General features: G+C 55.1%; 2 pseudogenes; one reads left to right on the top strand and one right to left on the bottom strand.

Moving 5' to 3' along the window:
• LOC128945477 (serine/threonine-protein kinase PAK 3-like) overlaps nucleotides 1-16243 on the bottom strand; it is a 142288-nt pseudogene extending 126045 nt beyond the window's left edge.
• Nucleotides 1-25089, top strand: part of LOC128945560 (uncharacterized) — a 1627138-nt pseudogene that overhangs the window by 607492 nt on the left and 994557 nt on the right.

The raw sequence follows: 25089 nt of genomic DNA, 5'->3' as shown, positions 1-25089 counted from the left end.
AGCACAGCTCAACACGGGGGGACCCCTCAGCCTGGCCTCAAGGGCTCTGAAGCCCCGCAGATTTGCACTTCCCGCCTGCAGCAGGAGCATGGGAGGCCGCCCCTGAGCCTGCCCTGAAGGCAACGCAGCAGCAGCCAGGGCTCCACAGCGGGCCAAGCCCCTGCGCCTGCCCACAGATCCTCGCCTGGAATCCTCTGCAATCCTGGCCACCCTCCTCTGCCATCTCCAGCTCCTGGGGCCAAGCCTTGCTGCCACTGCTGCAGCTTCAGCGCTGGCTGGGCCTGCACCGCCACAGCTGCTGGGGAACACCAGGGCACAATTCCACTCTGGGGCTCACTGACACCCACACTCTGGGCTGCCTGCCATTGCACTGCTGCAAAATGTACCGATTTCGGTTCTTTTCAACCTTATTTCTCTGCTCAGGCTTGGTTTTCTTTGCCTTGGGGAAAGGAATTTTAAAGGGTTTTTTAAGGGGTGTTACAGTGCTCAATGAAGATGAGTTTAGCACCTGAACAGACTGGGAACAGCACAAAAGACACCCACAGAGATAACGACCAGCAACAAAACATCAACATTGCCCAGCAGTAGGAAGAGAAGCTCCATTCCAGGAAGCCTGCAGAGCAGCTTTAGAAATGCAAATGAACACTGCTGGGCAAAGTGTGGACAATGCACCTGGGTCTCTTGCCCGGGGCAGGAATTGGGCTGATTCCCTCTGCCCCTCACCCCAAGCTCTGCCTGCTGGCACTGATGGAATTTGCACAGCTCAAGGCAGAGCCCAGGGGGAGGATATCTGACCCTGCAATAGAAACGGGTGAAGCTGCAAAGGGAAACAGCACATGGAGAACGTTGGGAAAACTTCACTATAAATAAATGGGAGGTGAATCATCCCGCTGCCCACTCCAACATGTGCTGTCACTGTCTGTGTTATGTAGGCTATATTAGAGCACTGGGGGTTTTTTGCTACCAAAAATTCAGGGAAATAGGCTGGGAATCCAAGGATTTGATGATTTAATTAGAGAAAAGCAGTCAATTGATGCAGCCCTGGCTGGAGAGAGCGCCCAAAAATAGGGAAAAGATGAACGGCCAGCAGAACAAATCCTACAACACCTTGGACCAGCCCCTGGGAACCCAAACCAATTCATATCAGGAGCCACAGAACCCATTTCTCATTTCAATGGCATCATTAGATTACAAGCTCTGCTCAGAATTATAACCAACCAGACAGCTCCAGCTCCTGACCTTCCTGCCGACCAATCCACTGAAATGAGGAACACAACACTTAACCATGGGATGGGATCAGATCATCTGTTAGTAGAAAAAAGAGGAGTTTCTGGAAAATTAATTGACACAAACTGCTGTTGGCAAAAAGATGAAAAAGGAAAAGTGGTGAAACAGATAACAAAGGAATGAAGAAAGTAGCTCATGTACGGATTCAAACGCGGAAAGGATGGGAATGGGACACGGTTTTGCGGCTCCGTGGCAGATCACGGGTTAAACGAATGCTGTTTCTCCTCTGATGTGCTGCAGCAACTCTCATCTTTTTACCGTGCTCCACACCTTGAGAGTGCAGCTCATTCAGCAGCTGAGCGAGAGGTCAAGGAACTTGCAGATAAGGAAGCAAAGGGCGAAACCACCAGCTTCAATAAATGTTACTAATTAACATGGATTGCTGTTCACAGAAAGTCCCGCTAAATTCCTGAACTTCCAGAAGAACAAGGATTTAACAGAGCCGTGAATATCGGCTGTTCTACAAAAGTGGGGATGCACATTAACGAGGACATGCAGTTGGCGGATCGGGAGGTCTGAACCTTCAAGGCACTTCAGCCAGTGCACAAAGGGAGAGGGAGATGGGCCGGGAAAATGAGGATAAAAAGGAGGCTGCGAACTACAACAATGGCAGAGAGCGCACGGCAAATGCCCCACGGCCTCTCCCTCTGCTCAGCAATAAAGTCACTTTTACAGGACTCCTCTGTCTCCTCCGGGCACAGAAACCTCCGGCCACGGGAATTTCCCCGCACAGCCCCGGGCACGGGGCAGCCCCCTCTGTCCCAGCCACAGCAACCGGGCCGAGCCAGCGCTGCTCCGCCAGCGGCTCCTGCCGAGGCAGCGGCCGCAAGGAGATCGCGGGCAGCCGCTCCCGCAGCGCCCTCACGCCAGCGGCAACACGGGCCGGACACGGCACAACGAACCCGCCCGAGCCCCCTGCCGCCCCCGAGGCCCGCAGCCAGCCCCGAGCCCCCGCACAACCCAGCGCGGCTCCCACCTGCGCTGCGGCCGCCTCCGAGCTCCGCCGCCGCCTCACCGCGCTCCGGCCGCTGCCGCCCCTCACGGGACCGCACACACGCTCCGACAATGGCGCCGCTGCCCAGCCACGGCCGCCCTCAGCCCGCCACCGGGGCCCTGCTCCGCCCCGCTCCCACCAATCAGCGCGCCACAACCACGACTGACGGCACCATCGCCCAATCCCAGCCAGGGGCGGGCTCTGCACACGGCACAGCCCCGCCCCACGCTCTCAGGGCCCCCCGGGCTGCGTGAGGGCAGAGCCGGAGCTGAGGAACAGCCCTGGAACGGGCCCGGGCCCGAGGGGTTTTGAGCTGAAAACACAAACAAACTTCTCCGCACCTCCCGCCACGGCTTTCCCGGCACTGCGGTTCCGGTGGCTCCGGCTCAGCGGGAAGCCCTGGAGCCTCACTTCTCCGCCCTCTAATTAGGAGCATCAGGGCATCGCTTTGATTTCCCCCAAAAAGGGAAAACCGCCCCAAAGCCCTGTGGATGAGTGGGGGAGGGGAGAGATTTCTGACAGAGAACTCCAAAAACTCAGAGCAGGATAATGAGAAGTAAGTGAAGAGCCTTAAATGCAGCTTTCCCCCACGCCTCCCTCCTTCCAGCTGCACCTCCTACCCCGGCAGTGCCGCAGACAGGGAATGGGGCCGGGCTCAGTTCATGCCCCGGGGCTTCTCCCTCTGCTCAGGGACAGGAGTCGTTCCCCTGCTGCACCCTGCGCTCTCTCCCACCGGAGACTTCTCCAGGAACTTCTCCAAGCTGAGTCCATCCCACGGGGCACAGCCCCCTCCAAGTGCTGCAGCGTGGGTCACTGTGCCCCGGGGTCAGTCCTGCCAGGACAGGCTGCTCCAGCGGGGCCCTCTGGCCACGGGGTCACAGCCTCCTCTCAGGCATCGCGGTGCGGCACCGTGGCTGCTCCGGGGGCTGCAGGGGGATCTCTGCATCCCCATGGATCTGCAGGGGGATCTCTGCATCCCCGTCGATCTGCAGGGGGATCTCTGTATCCCCGTGGATCTGCGGGGGGATCTCTGCATCCAAATGGATCTGCAGGGGGATCTCTGCTGCCCCGTGGATCTCTGTATCTGGCACCGCTAGATTTGGAGGCACCAGGAATAGGCTGAGCTCTGCCTGAAGCTCTTCTCACATTCCCCACACCCTTCCCAGCACAGGGAGGCTTTTACCACCTCCTCTCAGCTCCCCAGGCTGGGTTTGCAGCCCCTCCTCATGTGGGATATCTGGGCCTTGTCCTCCCCGGTGGAGATGGGAAAGGAACGTGGATGGATGAAGGACAGAATGAGAAGAGGAAGAAGCGCAGACAAGGAGAAGATGGGATTTGCCTCCATGGCAGAGGGAAGGGAAAGGAGATCCCCCCAGTCCATCACTGGCAGGATGGCGTTGGCAGTGAGGCTGTCCTGCAGCGATGCTGGGCTGGGAGATGGAGCAGCAGAGAGGGGAAAGGGGCAGTGATTCCTCCTGCCCTGCCTGGCTGTCCCAGCCTGGAGCGTCCTGGCGCTGCCAAGGCCCTTGGAGCGTCCGGCACTCTGGAGCCCAAAGCTCACGGCTGCTTTATAAAGCTGACAAAGTCGGCAGGATGGGTCTGGGTATGATCTGCAGCAAACTGGGTTTATTGGTACAGGAACAGAGGATGGAGCTGAACAGGGCCCAGGGACAAAGACAGGGTGCAAGCTGAGGGCACAGGGGGTTTTTATATGGGGTAGTGAGGGTGGAGCTGAGGGTCAGGGTCCAATGGATATGGGGGAAAATGGTGCAAAGGAGGGGTTAAGGGTCAGGTCAGCTAATAGGGAAACAGGGGCAGAGGAATGCAGTAAATTAGAGCCAATGGAGGGACAGAGAGGGAGAACATTCTAGGGACTAACCGGAGATGGGTAACAGGGGTTTAACTAGGGTAATTAGGCTAATGGGCCAATGGGGCAACATAACTTTCCATAAATCAGCATGTGCCTGCAGAGATCAATGGGAGAAGCAAGCTTCTCATCATAACCTTGAAATGTATTCTTGTTATTGGGGACCAGTCCTCCATGGGTGGGAGATTGAGACTCCCATGGGCCTCCACACCAGTGCATCTTCCTTTTCCTTGCAGCCTCCTTCTCCTCTGTCCAGACAAAGTTTAGGATTGACAAATCCTGGCTTTGGGGGAAGAACAATGGGTGAGCACCTTGGGTTTTGTGAGAAAGGAGCCTCACTCTTTAGAATTTTTGAAAGTTTAATAAGGAAAAATAAGGGACAAATCAGTAACAACGCTGGGTGCTTGGCGATGGCCAGAGGCACACCGGTTAACCACAGCAACTCTTCTTGTCTAGTTTCTCCAGTGTCTTGTTCAAATACATATTCATAATGATTATACACATTCAAACATTTCTTTGAACTCATTTACATGCTCCAGGAATTCTTTACGTTGGTTTAACCCCCAACTTGCCGTTTTAGAGCACGTGCAGGAATCGTGGATTGCTGTTTTGAGGGTTGTGTGTCACTCCCTCAGAAGGGCCCCTGTTCTGTGGTTTCAGCAGGTGACAATTATTGACAGTGGAAGGGTCAGTGGCAGGGGTCCTCATCACATCCCTTCCTTAAATGTTATCTGACCACGCAGACGGTTTTAGCTATTTCCAGAAGTACTTTAAATGAACATTAGATATTTCACAAAAATATGTGTTGTTATTAATATTATGATTATTATTATTATTATTATTATCATCATTAGTATTATATTATTGTTGTTATTATTGTTATTCTATTGTTATTATTGAGTTATTATTGTCATTTATTTACAAAAATATAAGAATTAGTTATTATTTCACAACTACAGCTACTTCTGCAAACGTTAACATTCTAATGCACAACACATGGCATTCACTTTAATATTTTTCAAAAGTCAAAACTATAATGTATGTTTTTCACACTGTCCACAGACTAAAATATCATCTATAAATGATGTGCTGAGGATACGAGCTACACAGGGCCACGGCATTGGCCACAAAAAGCTGACAAATTATACTACAGCAAAAGCAGTTAAAACTGATTACAAACTGTACTATATCAAAATGCTTGTGATTAAGGATGTTTTACAGAAGTCAATACCTAATAGCAAAAGCCAACACTACCTAGTTATTTATAACAAACCCAGGGCAGGTTTTTCCCTTCCATGGAGCACTTGGGCCTTCCCCGGGCCCCTTCTGCCCTCATGCAGAGCCAGTGGCATTTTCCAGCACACCCAGTTTGTAACCAAGAGCCGGGTGCAGCCCAGAAGGCTCCAAGCGCCTCCTTCCAGGCTGACTCTGCAGGTGCCGAGGCTGCTCTGGGCTCTGCCAGGGCTCTGCTGGGGCTCAGCTCTGGGCCAGGCTGGGCCCGCTCTCCCCTCACATTGCTCCGGGCAGCTGAGGCACAGCGGGAGAAGGAAGGGACACGGCAAGGCAGTTGATGGTTAAGAGAGTTTTTATTCAAACAACTGCCATAACAAACAGGCTGTCATAAGAACCATAACAAACAGGCAATCCCAACTACCCTAACCAACTAGTAGTGCTAACTACCATAACTAACTAGTTGTCCTAACTACTAGAACTGAAAGCTGTCCTCAAGTGCTTCATCTCCTCCGCTGCTCCCTCAGTTGCTTCGCTGCAGTGATCAGAGGGGTCAGGCTGGAGAGAGGCTTGGCTGATGATAAAAATGGGTGCTGTCCTGTCGGATTTTGGTGCTGTTTAGATGGTCTGGGAAAAGCCCAAAGATGGCCTTGGGCCCCCGGGTTCGAAAGGACGAGAGTAAGCTTCAGATTTGTTCTCGGTCTCGGTGTTTATTAATTGCTTATCTAAAAGATTTTCTCTTGGCCTGACAGAGTTCTGCTCAGCAGTCAGCCATGGGCACACACCGAAAGCCCCTGGGGCGGTCGTCTATCTTTATACCCGGAGTTACGTATACAATATTTATCATTTTTCTCCAATACCCTCTACCCTTATTAACCAGTGTTCCCCTAGTAAGGTCCAATCCCGGAGTGCCAACTCCACCACAGAAGATGGAGGCTTAGAGGAAGAAGAAGAAGGAGAAGGGCACGCCCCAATTCCCCCATCTTGCCTCTCTAGACCCCCCTGTACAGGGATCTTAAACCCTGTATCTCACACTCCAATTAACTTGTCCCTTCACCATTCACCCCAGTGAAATCCTCCCGTCCTCATACTGATGTCATCTCCCATGTGGGATCAAAGTCCAGCCACCAGACATTTCTGGCAACATTCCAGGACTCCCGAGCCCCCCAGTTCTGAGAGACTGAGATCCCACACTGTCCAAAGGATACAAAGGAAAGAAATGAACTGTTACTTTCCAGAGTCAAGTTCCTCACAGGCTCTGTTGCAACAGGACAAAGGGAAATGGTTTGAAACTCAGGAGAGGGAAGCAGGCTCAGATTAGATCTAAGAAAGAATTTTTTAACCAGCAGAGTAGGGAAACACTGACAGAAGGCACCCAGAGATGTGGGAGGTGCCTCCTCCCTGGAAACATCCAAGCTCAGGTCAGGCAGGGCTCTGGGCCCCCTGAGCTGCTTGAAGATGTCCCTGCTCGCTGTGGGGCACCAGGCCCAGATGAGCTCCAAAGGAGCTGCCAAGCCACAGCAGGCGAGGATTCTGCTTGCTCTGCGTGTGGAACGCAGCCAGACTGGAGACTGTCGGAGGGGGCCCCACAAGAAAACCCCTCCCTGGCGCTGCTGCTTCCCCTGCAGCCCCTGGCCCTCAGCTGCAGCAGCTCCTGGGCAGCCCAGCGCCGCTCCTCGTCCGTCTCCAGGCTGCACTCGAGGCAGTCCCGCAGCAGAGCCGACAGGCGCCGGGGCTCCTGCAGCTGCGGGGTCCCGTTCTGCCGGATCAGAGCGCGAGCCTGCAGGGAAAGCAAACTCAGCGCTCTGCCAGCTCCCTTCACACCCACACGGGCTCACATCCACCCCGGGGCCTCAGCCCCAGCTCCAGGGGCACTTTCCTCCCTGCCACAGATGCTGCTCACAGCTCATTTTGCTATGCCAGCAAAAAACCCAAACCCTGGGGCTGCCACAGCCACTGCAACATCCAAATAATCTCGCCTTGAGAGCCAGTTTCATTGGCTGACTCTGTCAGTAGGAGCCTCCATCAGAAATAGCACATTTTGCTTCTCCAAACGTGGACACCAGCTTTACAGGCCATTTTCCTTAGTCAGTGTGGTCTGCCTGTGTTATTTCAGAGGATTCTTTCATCAAGAGCATCTCTGCAGTGCCACTGACACTCAGAATCTTCGTCTGTGTTGAGGCAAGAGTCCTTTGGGAATTCCCTTCCCATGTGCAGAAACCTCCAGCTGCTGGTCCCAGTGCAGGGTCCCCCTGTGCTCACAGGCCTCTGCAGACACTGCAGAATTTGCCTCTTACCATGGCCGCCGTTTCCCTGAAGTAAGGAGGTTCTCCTTCCACCATCTCGATGGTCACAGTGCCAAAGGCCCAGATGTCCACCTTGGGGCCATAAGGAGATCTGGTCACAACATCTGGGGCCATCCAGTGAGCAGTGCCCACCATGGAGCTGCGCTGGTCCTGCTTAGGGCTGAGCTGAGCGCAGAGGCCAAAATCACTGAGGACAGAAACAAACCCCGTCAAAGGCAGCTGGAATGAGGAAACCAAGCACCAAGATTCCCCACTCTCAGTCTGAGAGTGCAGTAGTGAAGTCAGCTGGAAAAGCCCTCAGGGCTGTAGCCAAGGAAAGATGGAACTGGACCCTTCAAGAAACCGTCAGCTTTCATGCAGTGGCTTTTACTGATTCCCTTGGAGCTTTAGATTCCCACTGCTGCCCCTCTGGCAGGGCCATAGGCAGAGCAAAGGCACTGCTGGCACCCTGCTCCTCTGCTGAGCTCTCTGCAGGGGCAGCCACTCTCAGCTGGCAGCAGGGGCCGGGCAGTGCCCCCAGCAGCCCTTGTGGGGCTCTGGCCCTCCCTGGGAAGCAGCCCCACACCCGCAGCCCGGGAGCGCCGTGCCTGGCCAGGAACACCCACCCAGCCTGACAGAGCCGTCCGTGCCCAGGAGGATGTTGGAGCTCTTCAGATCCCTGTGGATCACCCGCTTGGAATGGAGGAAATCCAGGCCCTGCACACACTGAGAGAGAACAATGTGGTAAATAGGTATGGTTTGTGCTGATAAAATTGAAACAGTCATCAATATTGATACAGTAATTAATATTTGGAAATAAGAAAACAGATAAAAGTTGTAATGCCAAAGAAGAAAGAGAGAGGAGGGGCTCCATCCCCCCTCCTGGCAGATGTTCAAGGATAGGAGGAAAAAGCAAGAGAGAACTGTTACTAAAAGTTAACTGAGAGAAGGGAAAATCTGGTTGGGTCCCAGGAAAATGCCCGCTATAAGAGATTTATTGCTTTGATGCTAAAATGTAGTAATATGTTAGTTTTGGCTTACATTATCCTGGCTTGGTGCGCATGTGTAACCCAAAGGTAAATAAAAGGACAAAGAGGAAGAGGAGAGGTCTTCATCCAAAATGACCCCCAAAGACTTGTGCGACCACCAAACCGAGTGGTGGAGCATGCGCGGTAAAGGTGGTGATGAGGGCGCTGGTAAAAATGTGATGAATTGAAAATGGGAGGAGAGATGGCATTGACACATGACATGTAAGGGGGGAATCCACTTGGCAAGCTCGTACATGAGGTGGCAAGCGTCCAAGAGCCCTGCACTCCGTACCCCACAGTTATCTTTTGCTTATGTGCTATTATTTGAACTGAATTATCCCTTATTTTTAATCAAATTATATTTTCGATAATATTTTCTAAACTATTCAATTAAAATTGCTGCTATCTCAAATATTGTTCAGGTTTTTTTTATGATGGGATAATTGGGCAAACATAACAACAAGAAACACGAGGGCAAAAACCAATGGCCGGAATATATCACACAAGAAAGGACAGTTTAGAATTGTGCCAGCAGCAGCTTTGCTGTTGTAGGCCAGGAGTGCAGTGCACACAAGCTCCAGGCAAACGGTTCAAGGCAAAGCTGAGAACAGCAAATCAAATCCAGACCAGGCAGAGAGTACCACAACAGCAGGAGAGAGAACAAGAACAGAGCAGAAGTGCAGTGATGCTGGCAGGCCGTTCACTGCAGAGGCTCTTTTTTCTCCAGCTCACAAAAACAACACACAAACAAAGCCCTGAGCATGGAGCCTCTCCTGTTCTCATGCCCTGTTTGGAAGGACCATCGTGTCCCAGCCATGGAGTGACAAGCAGGACCCCTCACCTCCCGACTGACAGCTGCCATCTCTCCTTCAGCCATGCGTGTCTGTCTGACAACGTCCTGCAAAGTTCCTCCATCCATGTATTCCATCACCAGCCAGAGATCTCCATCAACAAGGAAGCTGGAAGAGGAAAGCAATGGCATGGAGATGAAAGTGCAGAGCTCAATTCCCCCATGGAAAAGCCTGGAGTGGAGTTTTGTTTCCAGGTCACTTGTCAGTGAGGACAGAATCAGATGGAGAGATATTCCTGCCAGGCTGCACAGCCCTTGGAATCTGCACAGTCTATAAGAGAAGGAGACACCTGTGAGAAAGGAGAGGCCTTAGATGGCAAGCAGGTGAAAAATGCAGTTTAGCAACAGCCCAGATCAGTGTGGAACCACAACCCTTGGCCCCAGCTGGTTCAGCTTCTGAACTCATCATTTCCACCATTCCCTGCAGAACAAGGCAACACAACTGCCAGGGTTATCCAGGGGAGGAGGCTGTGCAGCACTTGGGACAAAAGCAGTCAGAAAACCTTTCAGAAAGTCCCTTCAGAAACAGGCAAGGCCAGTGAAAAATGGGCAAATGAGGCATTTCTGGAAACAAGAACCTGGTCTTCCTGGCATCTGTAGCAATGGAAAAGGGCTGGGAAGAAGAAGCCAAGGGAAATAATTTCTGCTGTGGTTTATCAGCACTTGTTGGGAGACACAGCAAACGGGGAGGAACTTGAAGGAAAAACCAAAGCAAAGCAACGAAAGCACATGGAGGGAGTAAACTGCCAGGCAGTTCTTTTGGCAAGATGTGGCTGGGTCAGGCAATTTCCAAACAGGCTACAGACTCCAGATGCCAGGAAAGGTTAACGCAGGGCCCGGGCACGGGATAAGAGCTGAAGCACTCACCTGTCCAAAGAGTTGACAATGTTGGGGTTCTTCTTGTCCCTCAGGAGCAGGATCTCATTCACAGCTCGTTCCCTGTTCTGCCCTCTGAGACTCATTTTCTTGATGGCCACCTGAAGGGACATTGCAGCCTTTAACTGCAGGAGTCTGTGGCAGGAGGCCATAGGAAACACAGAGCGAGACTTTTTGGAGCGACGGAGCCGGGCTGGACCCAACTGCCTTGGGATGGGACACCAGAGCTCAGCAAGGGCCATTCCCACAGCCCATTGCTCTGCCAGCTGGGGGCTGCTTACAGGACACATGGCCAGAGACATTTGGCCTTGCAAGCTCTGCAGAAATGGTCCCTCAGCTGTAAGCCTCAAAGCTCTAACTACATTCTCTGCACCTACAGTCTTCTCTAATGGCCTCAACACTCTTATTATTATTCAAACATATTTTGCAAGCAGGAGGTAATTCTGGTTCTGTGAAAACAGAGCAAAACAGCCAGGAATCCTTTAGCAATTCTATGGGATTTCAGATCCAACTGGTGATTGGATGATTTCATTATTTCAGATCCAACTGCTCTGTTTGGGATTGCACAACAAAGCAAACACACACCCATTGCTCAGGTGATCCCTGTCACAGGCTGTCACTGACACCAGACCCAAACACAACTGCAGGATTTAGGAGAGAGCTTTGCTCTGGACATCCATCTTCTCATTTCTCTCCCTCTCCCTCTGTGAACAGCTGAAGTTGGACTAAAACCCCAAACTGAGCCCAAGCAGGATCTCTCCCTAATTAGGGCTTGAGGTTCCCTTTGAAGATGAAAGGCAGGATGGAAAAACAGCTAAATAATGTTCCTGTCTGAGGCTGGGATGAAGATTAATGGGGCCTCAGTCTCCAGCAGCTGATGCATTCACACTTTTAGATATGAAGACCAACCCAGGGTGTCCTGCTCTGACAGACACCGCTGCCCTCCTTGCATTCCTTGGGCACTTGAGAAGGACCAAGTCTGTCCCAGCTGTGCTCTGCAGGCTGACACTGCTCTGCCTGCAGAGGAGCAGCCTGGGCAGGAAAGCTCTGCTGGCCCCCAGAGCTGCAGCCACAGCTCCCAGCAGAGGGGAAAGCCCTGCAGAGCTGCCGGCCGTGCTGGGCGTGTTGGCACTGACCTCTCCTCCAGTGGCCCTGTCGAGTCCTTTAGAAACGGCTCCGAAAGCCCTGGAGACAAAAGAACAGAGAAGAAAGAAGCAGCGCTTTAGGCCCTGGCAGTGAAAGCCAGCCCAGACAGATCTCTGCTGCCTGCAGCATTCACAAACACCTGGGTGCATCGACCCTTCCAACAACAGCACAGCAGCCACCAGCCCTCTGCTATGTGAGGTGTGCAAGAGAAAACTGAGACCCAACACGAAGGAACTGGGCTGGAGCAAATCCCAAATGTCTACCCTGAATTGCTTTAGTTCAAAACCTGAGGTGAGAAAATGGTGTCTAAAGAACTGGAAAAGAATGCATTTCATCCTTTTCCATTTCCTGCCTAAGACCTGCAGGTTCCACAAGGGCTGTGCCATCAGGCAGGTGATGCATTTTCCCTCAGAGTGCATCAGGTCTGTGTCTGTTACTGAATGTATGGGGTCTCCTACCTGTGCTAGAGTAGAGCACTTATTAGTTCATCTCTGGTTTCTGTTTCTAAACCATTAGGTTGATAATCCTGACTGGTGGATATATTTTGAAGGAAAATATTTGAAAGAAATCTTCTTGAGAACTGTTTTCTGACAGTCACCAGATGGTGAGTTGCTCTTTTAGTCAATCCAGTTCCAGGGACAGAAGATCTTCCAGGTCCTGCTCCTTGCTGCAGGCAGGACACTGCCAGCCTCAGGGGCCTTTGACGGCGCCTTCTGACCACAGTTATCAATTCTGATCAGGACTGAGAGACAGCAGGATGGTAGCCCAGTGCCTGAAGGCGTTTGGAGCTCTCCTGACTCTCACTTGATCCTGCACCAGCGCAACACCCAGCCCTGCTTGTGCAGAAGCAGCTGCCGTGCACTTACCCTTGGCCAATCTGCTCCACTTCCAGGTATTTCTCGGCAGGCTCCGCCTCACTCACGGTGTTCCCTGAAAGAAAAAACGTGGAAGATGCTCCCTCCCAGAGTGAGAGCCCACCTTGCAGCAGAGCAAGAACCAGCCCCGCTCCCTGGGGCCGTGAGCCCCTTGGTGTCAGCTGGGGAAGGACAATAAATGGCTCTGTGACATTCAGCTGCAGAGCAACCCTGGGTGCAGCTGATGCCCAGACACACACACAGCACCTGCTCGGGCACCCAGGAACAGAGCAGACGTACTCAGCTGCATCAGGCACCACTCCCCTCTCCCCTCTGGCTGCAGGGCTGTGCTGCTGTCAGAATGTTCAGCCCAGGATCCCACAGCGGAGGGATTTTCATTGTCCTATTCCCAAGAAGACTGAGCTTCTCCATCCTCTTCCCAAAATTCTGTAGCTTCACCATCCTCTTCCTAAAATGCTGCAGCTTCTCCATCCTCTTCCCAAAATGCTGCAGGTTCGCCATCATCTTTCCAAGGCAGGGGAGGTTCACTGTCTACTTCCCATGCTGCGAGATGTTCATCCTCCTGTTCGCAAGCCACAGCATATCCTCCATCCTCATCCCACACCGAGAAATGTCCTCCATCCGCATCCCACACCAGGAGATGTCTGCTGTCCTCATCCCTCTCCATGGGAGCTTGGCCATTCTGGTCCCACACCAGGGCACATCCACCGTCCTCGTCCCACGCCGGGAGATGTCCCCTGTCCTTGTCCCACCCCGCGGGAGCCTCGCCGTTGCATTCCCACACCGCGGGATGTTCGCCCTCGTCTCCCAGAGCAGCGGGAAGTTCACTGTCATCTCCCGGCACTGAGGGAAGTTCACCATCGTCCCCCAGAGCAGCGGGAAGCTCACTGCTGTCTTCCTCCTCTTTGGAAGCAGAGGGAGCCCCAGGAGGTGCTGGTGCTGCTTTTGTGCCCTTGTGAGGACAGACTGCAGCATGAGGGACGGGAAGTTCTATCTCAGTTATCACCTTATTTATCCTCAGCTGCACATCCAGCTGCACTAAGCAGAAATTGGGTTCAGAGCTGTTCCAACTAACAATGGGCTAAAGTCAAGATAGCCACTTATTGTTGGGAATTTGATATTCCACCATGGCTAAAGCCAGCAAGCAATCCTCTGCCTGCAAAACCAGACCTGCAGCCCTTCAAAAGCTCTTCAGCAGAAAAGGAGAAAACTGCCGGGGATCCCTTTGCTGCTGCTGCTGCTTCAGGCACTGACAGGAACTTTCCTTCAGCCTCCCAGGCTGGCACTGGGCTGCCACATGCCGAGCTCACAACCTGCTGCACAATTCCAAACACCAAAGGTTCCTTTCCCACTCACCGAAGGAGGAGCTGCTCGGAATCCAGACATGAGGTGCCCTGCAATGGGAGAGGGAACATGAACCACATGCTGTTAGGAGAAAAACTGCCTGTGGTGGGAAATGCCACGGAGCAAGGCAACCCTGAGAGAGCATTTTGCTTTCACAGCATCCCTCCAGGAGCCACAGTCCCTTCCCACAGCAAGCAAGAGAACAGCACAAAATACTGGGCTGGGTCAGCTCTTGGCTGGAGCAGCAAAGGGAGGGAGTTCCAGGCTCTGCTGGCACAGACTCCCTGCTTGAGGGAACAGAACCCCCCAGGGCCCATTGCAGATGCTGTGCACGCCCCACTGGCTGCAGACACCCCCTTTTTCAGCTGCAGCTGCTAGCAGGAGCTCTCGCAAAGCAATGATATCTTCATGGCAATTTGGTTCCAAAGTCAGCTCAGCTCCAGAGGAAGAACAGAAAGCACACAGCAAGCCCAAAGCCACAGATGCAGCACCGAGGGAAAACCTCGACTTACGTGCCAAGTGGGTTAAAAAATACCCCGAATAAGCCACAGAGTACATAGTGCAAACTGCAGCAGCCGCCTACTGGAGCTTTTTGGCTGCGCTGCACACGTTTGCAGCCTGTAGCCCTGCAAGCACAAAAGGACACCCATCAGGGCTGGGCTGGCTGCTGAGAATGCCTCAGGCAGGAGGATCCTCCGGCAACGAGCCCAGAGCCACTCTGGGCACTGAGGCCTCCGTGTCCCACAGCAACGGGAACACCACAGGGACGTGGCGCTGTTCCTGTGACATCCCAGCAGCAGCTCACGCAGAAACCGCCTGGAAGGTTCTCCTGTGTCATAAAGGAGCACAAAGAACCCTCCCAGGGCACAGCCCATGGCCCAAAGGGTGCAAGAGGAACTCGGAAAATGCAGCAAACAAGGACACCCTATAGCCCAGTCTGAACACTGAGAAGGAACAAGGACGGCACCGAACCAAAGGAAACGTGACCTTTAGTCACTGATAGTTCTGACTAAAAGCAGCAAGCCTTGTTCCATCTGGGATCTTTGTTCTAGTTCTAAAAACAAGCAAGGTTCTCCACTCTAAATATACAGAAGGCAGGAACTGGGGAGGAGGAGGGATTAGGAAGGAGGAGGAGGAGGAGGAGGGAGAGAGGAAAAGGAGGAGCGGGAAGAGGAGGAGCAGGAGCAGGAACAGGAGGAACAGGAGGTTCCAGTGCCCCCTGTGGCCACAGCAGCGGGACCATAGCCCCCAGCTCGTCCTGCAAGTGAGCGGGGAGGGGGAGCTCGTCCCAAATCCATCCGGGGGTCCCTGAGAGGGTTTTTATTGGGGTGTGTTTGGAGCTCGCAGATTGTGAAATTGACCCCAAATATCATCTGGTGTCTCTGGGAGGTTTTTTTCTCTATGTGTGTATGTTTGGATCTCGCAGGACCCCAGAGCTGAGCCCCTTGAGGGATCTTTGGGGGCCCACGTGGCCATTGCCCCGTATGGGCAGAGGGGGACATTGGTCCTGGGGATCCCTGGGAGAGCAGAGGAGGGGAACCCCTGGGACCCCCAGAGTGGAGAGAGCAGAGAGGGGCAATCCCAGAGCTGGGGGACCCCGGCAGACTGGAAAGGGGTGCAGCCTGGAGAGGAGGGACCCCTGGGATCCCTGGGATCTCAAAGTAGAGCATCAGGGGAGAAGGGACCTCATGGACCCCCAAAAGCCCCTGGATCATCCCTAAGCAGGACGCTGGAGAATGGATAACCCCCTGGAACCATTGGACCCCCATGATCCCAAGGACAGGAAACCTCTGGAACCCCAGAAGTGGAGAGATCAGCAATAGGGAACTCCTGGGAGAGCTTTTTTGGACTGAATCTTGACATTGTGGAGATTTTCATGGACACAAGGCTTCTGCTGAGTTCCAGAGATGGACCTGGCCAGGAGGAGCCTCTACTCCAAGGCGCTCCCACCTTGGTTTCCCCCAAACCAGGGTTTGTCATTCCCAAGCTGTGGCCAGATGGAGGAGGAGGAAAAGCCCCAGAGATCCCTCACAAGGAGGGGCTGCAAACCCAGCCCAGGGAGGTGTGAGGAGGAAAGAGCCCCTCTGAGGCAGGAAGGTGGCCGGAGAGGCAGCCAGAGCTCAGAGTTGGTGGAGAAGCCTCATGGCAGGGAGAAGCCCTACTAGTGCTTGGAATGTGGGAAGGCTTTCAGCTCCAGCTCCACCCTGATGGAACACCTGAACATCCACACTGGGAAGAGGCCCTGGGAGTGTGGGGAATGTGGGAAGCGCTTCAGTGGGACCTCCGACCTCAGCAAGCGCCACAAGATCCACACTGGGGAATGGCCCTAGGAGTGCTTGGGATGTCAGAAGAGCTTCAGGTGGGATTCAGAGATCATCACTCACCAGCACTTCCACACCAGGGAGAGGCCCTGCGAGTGTCCCGAGTGTGGGAAGAGCTTGGTGCGCTGCTCCAGCTCCATCCCCCATGGGAGTATCCACGCTGGATGATCCCCAGTGACCCCCGTTGGGCAGAGCCCTGGTGACCCCTGTTCTGGGTGATTCGTGTTGGGCAGGGGGAAGGTGTTGGAGAGATTTCTTTCCCTTCTCCTTGTGCTGCTGTGATTTGGTTGGTAATAAATTCCCTCGGTGTTCCCAGGCCGGATCTGTTTGTGCCCGTGCGGGATTTGCCGAGGGATCTCTCCCGGTCCTTGTCCCCACGCAGGAACCCTCGGTTCCATTTTCTGTCCCTGTGCGACTGCGGGGGCAGGGACAGAGCGGCTCTGGGGGTGCCTGGCAGCGGGCCAGCGTCACCGCTCGCCACGGGCAGCCCTGAGATGCCGCGCACCTGGGCCCGCATTGCTGGGCTCACCTGAGCTCCCACCTGCCCAGCGCCCCAAGGTTCCCCCTGCCCAAAAATCACCCAGCCCGGGGCTGCAGCGTCCCGGAAAGGCCTCAGCCAATGGCAGCGCAGGCAGGAGGCGGCTTAGCCAATGAGAGCTAGGAACGTTGGATTGCCTCATCGGTTGCCGGGCAGAGCCCGTGGCCGATCGCTGCCCAGAAGCGGCGGCAGCCAATGAGAGCGCGCGGCGCTGCCGAGCCCGCCCTGCTCCGGACTGGCGCTCCCAGCGCAGCGCGGCTGCTTTGGGGCTGCTGCTCCCTGCCCGGCCCCGGCCATGGGGCGAGGGGCGGCAGCTGGGGCCCTGCTGGTGGCACTGGTGGTGCTGGGAGCCCCCCCGGCTGCGGGCGCGGAGCTCTCGGGTGAGCGGGGGGCGGGAGGCGCTGGGACGGGGGAGGAGAAGGGGGAAAAGGAGCGAAGTGGGGAGGCCGGAATGGAGGGGGAGAAGGAGGGGACCGCCAAAGGAGAGCGGGAGGGACTGAGGTGTGGGGGGAGGAGAGCGAGCGGTGGGAGAGGGTGGGAAGGGGGCAAAAGCGGAGGTGGGACACCATATCTGAGCGGAAGGGGCCTGGGGATTGGGGAATTTGTGGGAAAATGGGGAAGTGGGACCCCAAAGTGATTTGGGGAGCGGCCGGAGGTGGGAGCGGAGAGGATGTGGAAGGAGAAATGGGGGAAGGGCTGCAAAGAGGAAGCGGCAGCGCGGGCAGGAGGGTCCCATGGCGGCCGTGGGGCACAGGGGGTGCGGAGTGGGGATCCGGGGTGGGCCCGGAGCTCTGGGAATGCTGGGAGAGGGTGGTGGGTTGGCACCCCCTGACCTGTGTCCTACACACACAGGGGTGTTCCAGAGGATGACAAAGTCCGAGTGTTACTTCATTAACGGCACGGAGAAGGTGAGGTACGTCCAGAGATCCATCTACAACCGGGATCAGTTCATAATGTTCGACAGCGACGTCCGGCACTTTGTGGGGTTCACCCCCTATGGGGAGAAGTTGGCCAAGCGCTGAAACAGCAACGCGGTATTCATGGAGGACAGACGGACTGCGGTGGACTGGTTCTGCCGGTGCTGGTACAAGAATTTTACCCCGTTCATCACGGAGCGCCGAGGTGAGCGCGAGGGAGAGCGTGTCCCCTCGGGGCCTGCCCTGCCAGTGACCCTGGAGCCCCTCAAAATCTCCCTGGGCATCGGCCCAGAGCCCTCAGCCCTCCTTGTGCCGACCCCCGGGGTCTCCAGTCCCTCCCAGTGCCCTCCCGCGCGTCCATTTCAGCGACCCGTAAAGTTGACGCTTGACAACCAATGAGATCGCATCCAGTTCATGACTCATCTGTTGCCAGGCAGACTCGCAGCACGGAGTGCCTCGCGCCGGACTCGGCCTCCCAGTGCCGCGCACTTCATTCCCAGTTCCTCCCAGTGCCACCAAGATCCCTCCCAGTGCCATTCCAGTCCCTCCAAGACCATGCCCAGTTCCTCCCCAGTCTCTCCCAGTCCATTCCCAGTCTCTTCCCAGTTCATTCACAGTTCACTCATAGACCTCCACCCTCTCTCCCAGTTCCCCCATTCCTTCCCATCTCTCTGTGTCACCCAACTCCCTCCCAGTCTCTCCCACTCCCTCCCAGCACATTCCCAATCCATCCGAGCCCATCCCCAGTCCCTCCCACCACATTCCACAATCCATTCCCTGTCACTCCGAGTCCATTCCAGTCCATTCCCAGTCCCTCCCAATCCCTCAGCAGTCCTTCCCAGTCCATTCCCAGTCCCTCTCCAGCCCAGCCCAGCCCTCCCCTCTCTCTCCCAGTGCCCCCCAGCTGATCCCAGTGTGTCCCCACTCTCTCTGTCTCTCCCAGTGCCCCCCAGCGTGTCCATCTCGCTGGTGCCCCCCTCGATCTCCCAGCCCGGTCCCGGCCGCCTGGGACAAAGGAGGGACAAAATCATCTGCTCCGTGATGGATTTCTACCCTGCTGCCATCCAGGTGAGGTGGTTCCAGGGCCAGCAGGAGCTCTCGGAGCACGTGGTGGCCACCGACGTGGTCGCCAACGGGGACTGGACCTACCAGCTGCTGGTGCTGCTGGAAACGCCGCCCCGGCGCGGGCTCAGCTACAGCTGCCAGGTGGAGCACGTCAGCCTGGAGCAGCCCCTGAGGCAGCACTGGGGTACGGGGGAGCCCCTGGGGGCGCTGGCAGAGCCACTGGGCTGTGCTGGGAGCCACTGGGAGGGAGCTGGGGAGAGCCGGGATGGAAGTGGGAGAGGGGCTGGGGGCTGGGCAAGGGCTGGGAAGGGGTTTGGGGGATGCTGCGGAGGGTGAGATGGAGTTGAAGGGGTCGTGGTGGGCACTGGGAGGGAGTTTGGGGGTGCTGGGTGTGACTGGGAGGCATCGCAGTGAGCCCCGAGGGGCTGGAAGGAGATCGGCGATGGCAAAGCGGGGCTTGCCATGAGCTCGGTTGTGCTGGGCACAGCCTGGGAGGGCTCTGCTGAGTCCTGCTGGGGCTGCCAAGGGACTGCGAGAGGCTTTGGGGGTCCTGGGGCGCTGGGGGGCACCTGGGAGGGGGCTGTGGGATGCTGAGAGGGACGGGAGGGGCTTTGGTGGCTCCTGGCCAGGACAAAAAGGGATCGGGGGGAGGTTTCAGGGGGTCCTGGCTGGGCTGAGGGACACAGGGAGGGCGCTGGGAGGGGCTCGGGGTGTCGGTGAGAGGTTTTGGGGCTGCTGAGCCCTGCGGACCCCCCAGAGATGCCGCCGGACGCCGCCCGCAGCAAGATGCTGACGGGCATCGGGGGCTTCGTCTTGGGCTTGGTCTTCCTGGCGCTGGGGCTCGGCTTCTCCCTGCGCAAGAAGGTCAGGGCGGCTGCCGGGGGTGGCGTCCCCCCCGTGGCGGAGCGTGTGCGCTCCCGCCGGGCCCCCAGCCCGGTGTCACCCCCTTTTCTGTGCCCACAGAGCTCCTGAGCCGGCGGCGGCCGCAGCCCCTCCCCGTGGGCTCGGGCCCGGCCGGGACCCCCCGCTCCGTCCCCGCTCCGCTGATTTTGGGGGGTCCCGTGTCCCCCCCAGCCCCGCTGGCGCTCTGCCCCCGCCCAGTGCCTGCTCCCAGTGCTCCCAATAAAGCTTCCCATTTGGCCCCGGGCCCGTTTTTTGGGGGGCGATGGGGAGGGGTTTGGGGGGGCGATGGGACGGATTTGGGGAAAGGGAGGGGGACAAAGGGTGGGGGCTGGGCCCGGGAGGAGCGGGACGAGGAGGAGGAGGAGGAAGGAGAAGAGGGAAGAGGGAAGAAGGAGGAAGGAGGAAGGAGGGGGGGACGTCAGAGAGAGATGAGGGGAAGGAGGCGGGAGGAGGAGCGGGAGGAGCGATTGAACCGGGAGAGGAGAGGCGGGAGGAAGAGGAGGGGGAGATGAGGAGAGGAGCAGAAACAGGAAAAGTAGCGGGGATCCCCCGGCCTTCATCGAGGTGTCCACGGGGGGGCCAGGAAGATGTGGAACCCGCAGCCAGGAGTGTTCCCAACACGGGGGGCTCTGACCCTGGGGGTCACCCGGGATTATCCAGCGCGGATCCTCCAACGGGAGGTGGAGCTGGAGCGAGGCACGGAGCTCGTCCCGCACCGGGCACTGCGGGATCCGCGGGCAGCAACACATGCTCCTCCTGCTCCATCCCCCCTCCTGCTATCCAGCATTGCCCTCACGCAGCCCGGGGGGCGCGGGGCGGGGCTGTGCCGTGTGCAGAGCCCGCCCCTGGCTGCGATTGGGCGATGGTGCCGTCAGTCGTGGTTGTTGCGCGCTGATTGGTGGGAGCGGGGCGGAGCAGGGCGCCGTCGGCGGGCCGAGGGCGGCCGTGGCTGGGCAGCGGCGCCATTTTCGGAGCGTGTGTGCGGTCTCGGGAGCGGCGGCAGCGGCCGGAGCGCGGTGAGGCGGCGGCGGAGCTCGGAGGCGGCCGCAGCGCAAGTGGGAGCCGCGCTGGGTTGTGCGGGGGCTCGGGGCTGGCTGCGGGCCTCGGGGGCGGCAGGGGGCTTGGGCGGGTTCGTTGTGCCGTGTCCGGCCCGTGTTGCCGCTGGCGTGAGGGCGCTGCGGGAGCGGCTGCCCGCGATCTCCTTGCGGCCGCTGCCTCGGCAGGAGCCGCTGGCGGAGCAGCGCTGGCTCGGCCCGGTTGCTGTGGCTGGGACAGAGGGGGCTGCCCCGTGCCCGGGGCTGTGCGGGGAAATTCCCGTGGCCGGAGGTTTCTGTGCGCAGAGGAGGTAGAGGAGTCCTGTAAAAGTGACTTTATTGCTGAGCAGAGGGAGAGGCCGAGGGGCATTTGCCGTGCGCTCTCTGCCATTGTTGTAGTTCGCAGCCTCCTTTTTATCCTCATTTTCGCGGCCTCATCTCCCTCTCCCTTTGCCCCCTGGCTGAGGTGCTTGGAAGGTTCAGACCTCCCGATCCGGTAACTGCATGTCCTCGTTAATGTGCATCCCCACTTTCGTATAACCGCCGGTATTCACGGCTCTGTTAAGTCTTTGTTCTTCTGGAAGTTCAGGAATTTAGTGGGACTTTCTGTGCGCAGCAGTCCATGTTAATTAGTAACATTTATTGAAGCTGCTGGTTTCGCCCTTTGCTTCCTTATCTACAAATCCCTGACCCCTCACTCAGCTGCTGAACGAGCTGCACTCTCAAGTGCGGAGCATGGTAAAAAGATAAGAGTTCCCGTAGCACATCCGAGGAGAAACAGCATTCGTTTAACCCATGGTCTGCCAGGGAACCACAAAACCGTGTCCCATTTCCATCCTTTCCACGTTTGGGCTGAAACATGAGGTGCTTTCTTACTTCCTTTGTTATCTGTTTCACCACTTTTCCTTTGTCATCTCTTTGCCAACAGCAGTTTGAGTCATTTAATTTTCCACAAACTCCCCTTTTTTCTGCTAAAACGTAATACGATCCCATCCCGTGGTTAAATGGTGTGTTCCTCATTTCATTGGATTGGTCAGCAGGAAGGTCAGGAGCTGGAGCTGTCTGGTTGGTTATTATTGCGAGGACAGCTTGTAATCTAATGATGCCATTGAAATGAGAAATGGGTTCTGTGGCTCCTGATATGAATTGGTTTGGGTTCCCAGGGGCTGGTCCAAGGTGTTGTAGGATTTGTTCTGCTGGCCGTTCATCTTTTCCCCATTTTTGGGCGCTCTCTCCAGCCAGGGCTGCATCAATTGACTGCTTTTCTCTAACTAAATCATCAAATCCTTGGATTCCCAACTGATTTCCCTAAATATTTGGTAGCAAAATTCCCCAGTGCCCTAATATACCCTATATAACACAGAGAGTGACAGCACATGTTGGAGTGGGTAGAGGGATGATTCCCCCCACATATTTATAGTGAAGTTTTCCCAACGTTCTCCATGTGCTGTTTCCCTTTGCAGCTTCACCCGTTTCTGTTGCAGGGTCAGATATCCTCCCCCTGGGCTCTGCCTTGAGCTGTGCAAATTTCATCAGTGCAAGCAGGCAGAGCTTGGGGTGAGGGGCAGAGGGAATCAGCCCAATTCCTGCCCCAGGCAAGAGAGACCCAGGTGCATTGTCCACACTTTGCCCAGCAGTGTTCATTTGCATTTCTAAAGTTCCTCTGGAGGCTGCCTGGAATGAAGCTTCTCTTCCAGGGCAGCCATCACGTGAGTAACATGTGGCCCCCCCAGAATCTGCTGTTTTTTAAAAAAAGGATTAGGTATTTGCAAGTCCAAAGTATTACGGTTAAAGCTCTTCAGTTCTACAAATGCACCATAAAGGCGGATATTGAAAAACCCAGACCAAAACTTGATTCTCACACTTCTGTCCCAAACCCACCTGACAATATAAAGTGGGAATTTTTATAAAAAATTATTATCATGTTGTTATCTTATCACTGAAACTGCAGGGAAAACAAAAACTCTCCAAGAGTCTCTTTAGTGTTAGAGAGTCAAGGCATTCCTTGGATCTGGCCTGGATGTGCAACAGAAGCCAATTCTTTCACAAATAGCCCGGCTGTGCAGAGAAAATCATTCCATGCCATGTGTGTTTTACTGGATTTTTCCTAAACTTTGTGTAGTCCGAACCAATCTAAATCCACTGCTTTAATGTTCATTGCTTCTAAGTTGTGTAAGTTTTTAGTATTTGGTTTCCTGTTGGACCCGGATTCCTTCCCCTCTGATGTGAATTCGGTCTCCACACTCCTGGATTTCCTTCTCAGCCTTTTCCAGCCCAGGTGTCTCCAGCTCTGCCGGGGGCAGTGTCTGGGGTAGCTGTTGGTTGTGTTTGCTGCTGGGCAATGTTGATGTTTTGTTGCTGGTCGTTATCTCTGTGGGTGTCTTTTGGGCTGTTCCCAGTCTGTTGGGATGTTGAACTCATCTCCATTGAGTGGTGTAGCAGCCCTTAAATAAAAGCTTTAAAATTCCTTTCCCCAAGGCAAAGAAAACCAAGCCTGAGTAGAGAAATAAGGTGTAAAAGAACCGAAATCTGTACATTTTGCAGCACTGCGGTGACCTGCACTGTGTCTGATTCCCCTTCCTTAATAACAGCCTGTCTTGTAGCTCTTTTCCCTTCTGCTGCCCTTGCAGAGCCATCCACAAACACATTTTCTCCCTCAGGCCAGGCAATGTCCCATCAATCTGTCCCAGCCTGGGTCTGGAGCTCTGTCCCTTGAGTGCAGTCCTGGGTTCCTTGCCAGCCCCTCTCCAGGCTGTTCAAACAGGAGGCTGGGTTAAACCCTTGCCCTGTCCTCAGTTCTAAATCCTCCTGTGCCATTGAACAAGTTTCATACTGTAATAACCGAGCCCTGCTCATCCATTTAGAGGCTCTTTTGGTTGTCAGATCTTTAACTTGATGCCAGACTTGAACTGTAGGAGATCCTATATAGGGTTAAATATTTTAGCACAAGAACTCCTTTGGCAAGACTGTTTGTTATCCACCTGTAATTCAAATTCTTTTTCCCTGTCTGGAAGGCCCAGGCCAGCCGCCTCAGGTAATCTTCATTTTAACACTTGAAAATTCTGTGTTTCCTTCTCCTGTGCATCCATCCTGTTTGTTGACTGGCAGGATAGGAGTGTTGTAGGGAGACATCCTTGGCTTCAAAAGCCCAGCCTTTAACAGGGACTCAATCCCAGGCTGTGAGCCCTTCCTTCCATCTCTTGGAACAGGATATTGCTTGTCCTGGTTGCTTTAAAGTAATTTGTAGAGGCTCCATATCTAATTTTCCCCATTTCCGCGAAGCTGCCTACACTTCTGGGTTCACTTCAGCATGGGCCTTGTCAGATTTTGGCGCAAAAGTAGAGCAGAACTAGCCTCTGTATCCCCTTTTACAGAATTAAAATAGAGCTCTCAAATTCCTTCCTAGTTAATTACAATCACAGGAGGAAGAAAAGGCAATTCATTACTTTCAAACCTATCCCCCACAGCTTCTAATAGTGGTTGAACAAATCATCCCTGCTCATCTTTCCCACTCATTCCCTTAAAAATGAAAACATTCCTTTACTATTTTCCCCCTTCGGTCTTAAGATTCAGAATGGGTTGAGAGGCCCCTGTGTCCATCAGGAAATGCCTCCTCTCAATGCAGACCCACCCTGAATGTTCTCAAGGGCTGCAGTGTGGAGGGTCCCTGGTGTGATGGGAGCTGTGACAGCCCTGCCAATCCATGTCCATCAAGGGGTGGACTTGCTGGTCCTGAGGGTGCTGCTGTCTGTGCTTGCAGTGTCCTTGTGCCCTGCAGCTGGAGCCCTGGTTCCTTGCCAGGGGCTGTTTGGGTGGGCTCTCCCCTGCCGAGGAGGGCAATGCCTCTGCCAGGTGCTTGTGGCCGAGCCCGTGCCCTGGGTGCTGGGGCCCCCTTGGGCCCTGGGGTTGATCCCTCAGGGGCTGTAGGAACTGTGCCCTGGCCTTTGCCTTCAGCTTGGCCTTTTGCTGCTCCCTTCTTGCATTCACCTGCTGTGCCTTTGTGCTCAAGTGCTGCAGGGCCTTCTTGTGCCCCTCCTGCAGCCCCCTCAGTGCCTGTGGGTGCTTGTCTTGCTTTACAAGAGAGGTGTCTGCCCGGGAAGGCAGAAAAAGCCTCTCTTGGAATGGAGAATGCAAACCCCCTCCCTCTTAATTTTTAGACTAGTGACATCGAGGGGCTCTCAGGCAAAGATATGGGAGTAGGAATACCAGTTCTTTACTAGTGTGTATAATAAAGCAAAGAAACACCAACAGCTGCGGCACTGACAGCAAACAGAGCCCGGACCCAGTCCCGGCCTTTGGGCTGCGGCGCTTTGCCCTTGGGTGCAGTTCCGGGCACGGCCGGCAGGGGCGCTGGTGGCTCCCGCAGGGCAGGGCAGCGCATCCCTCCCATGGGAACCTCTCTGAACGGAAATAGAGCAATCCCTTCATCTAACTCTTTCACTTTTTTACCTTCTCTAGCCTTTCTCCCGTGTTTTGAGAAAGAATTTGGAGAGGGCTGTCTTTTAACTGAGCTTCTAGTGTTTCCATAA

This window comes from Melozone crissalis, unplaced genomic scaffold (genome assembly GCF_028551555.1).
Source record: "Melozone crissalis strain CALT ecotype California unplaced genomic scaffold, PUWL_Pcris_2 ptg000066l_1, whole genome shotgun sequence".
Classification (NCBI taxonomy): domain Eukaryota; kingdom Metazoa; phylum Chordata; class Aves; order Passeriformes; family Passerellidae; genus Melozone; species Melozone crissalis.
The sequence above is the reverse complement of the archived record's forward strand: the minus strand, read 5'-3'. Positions and strand labels throughout refer to the sequence as shown.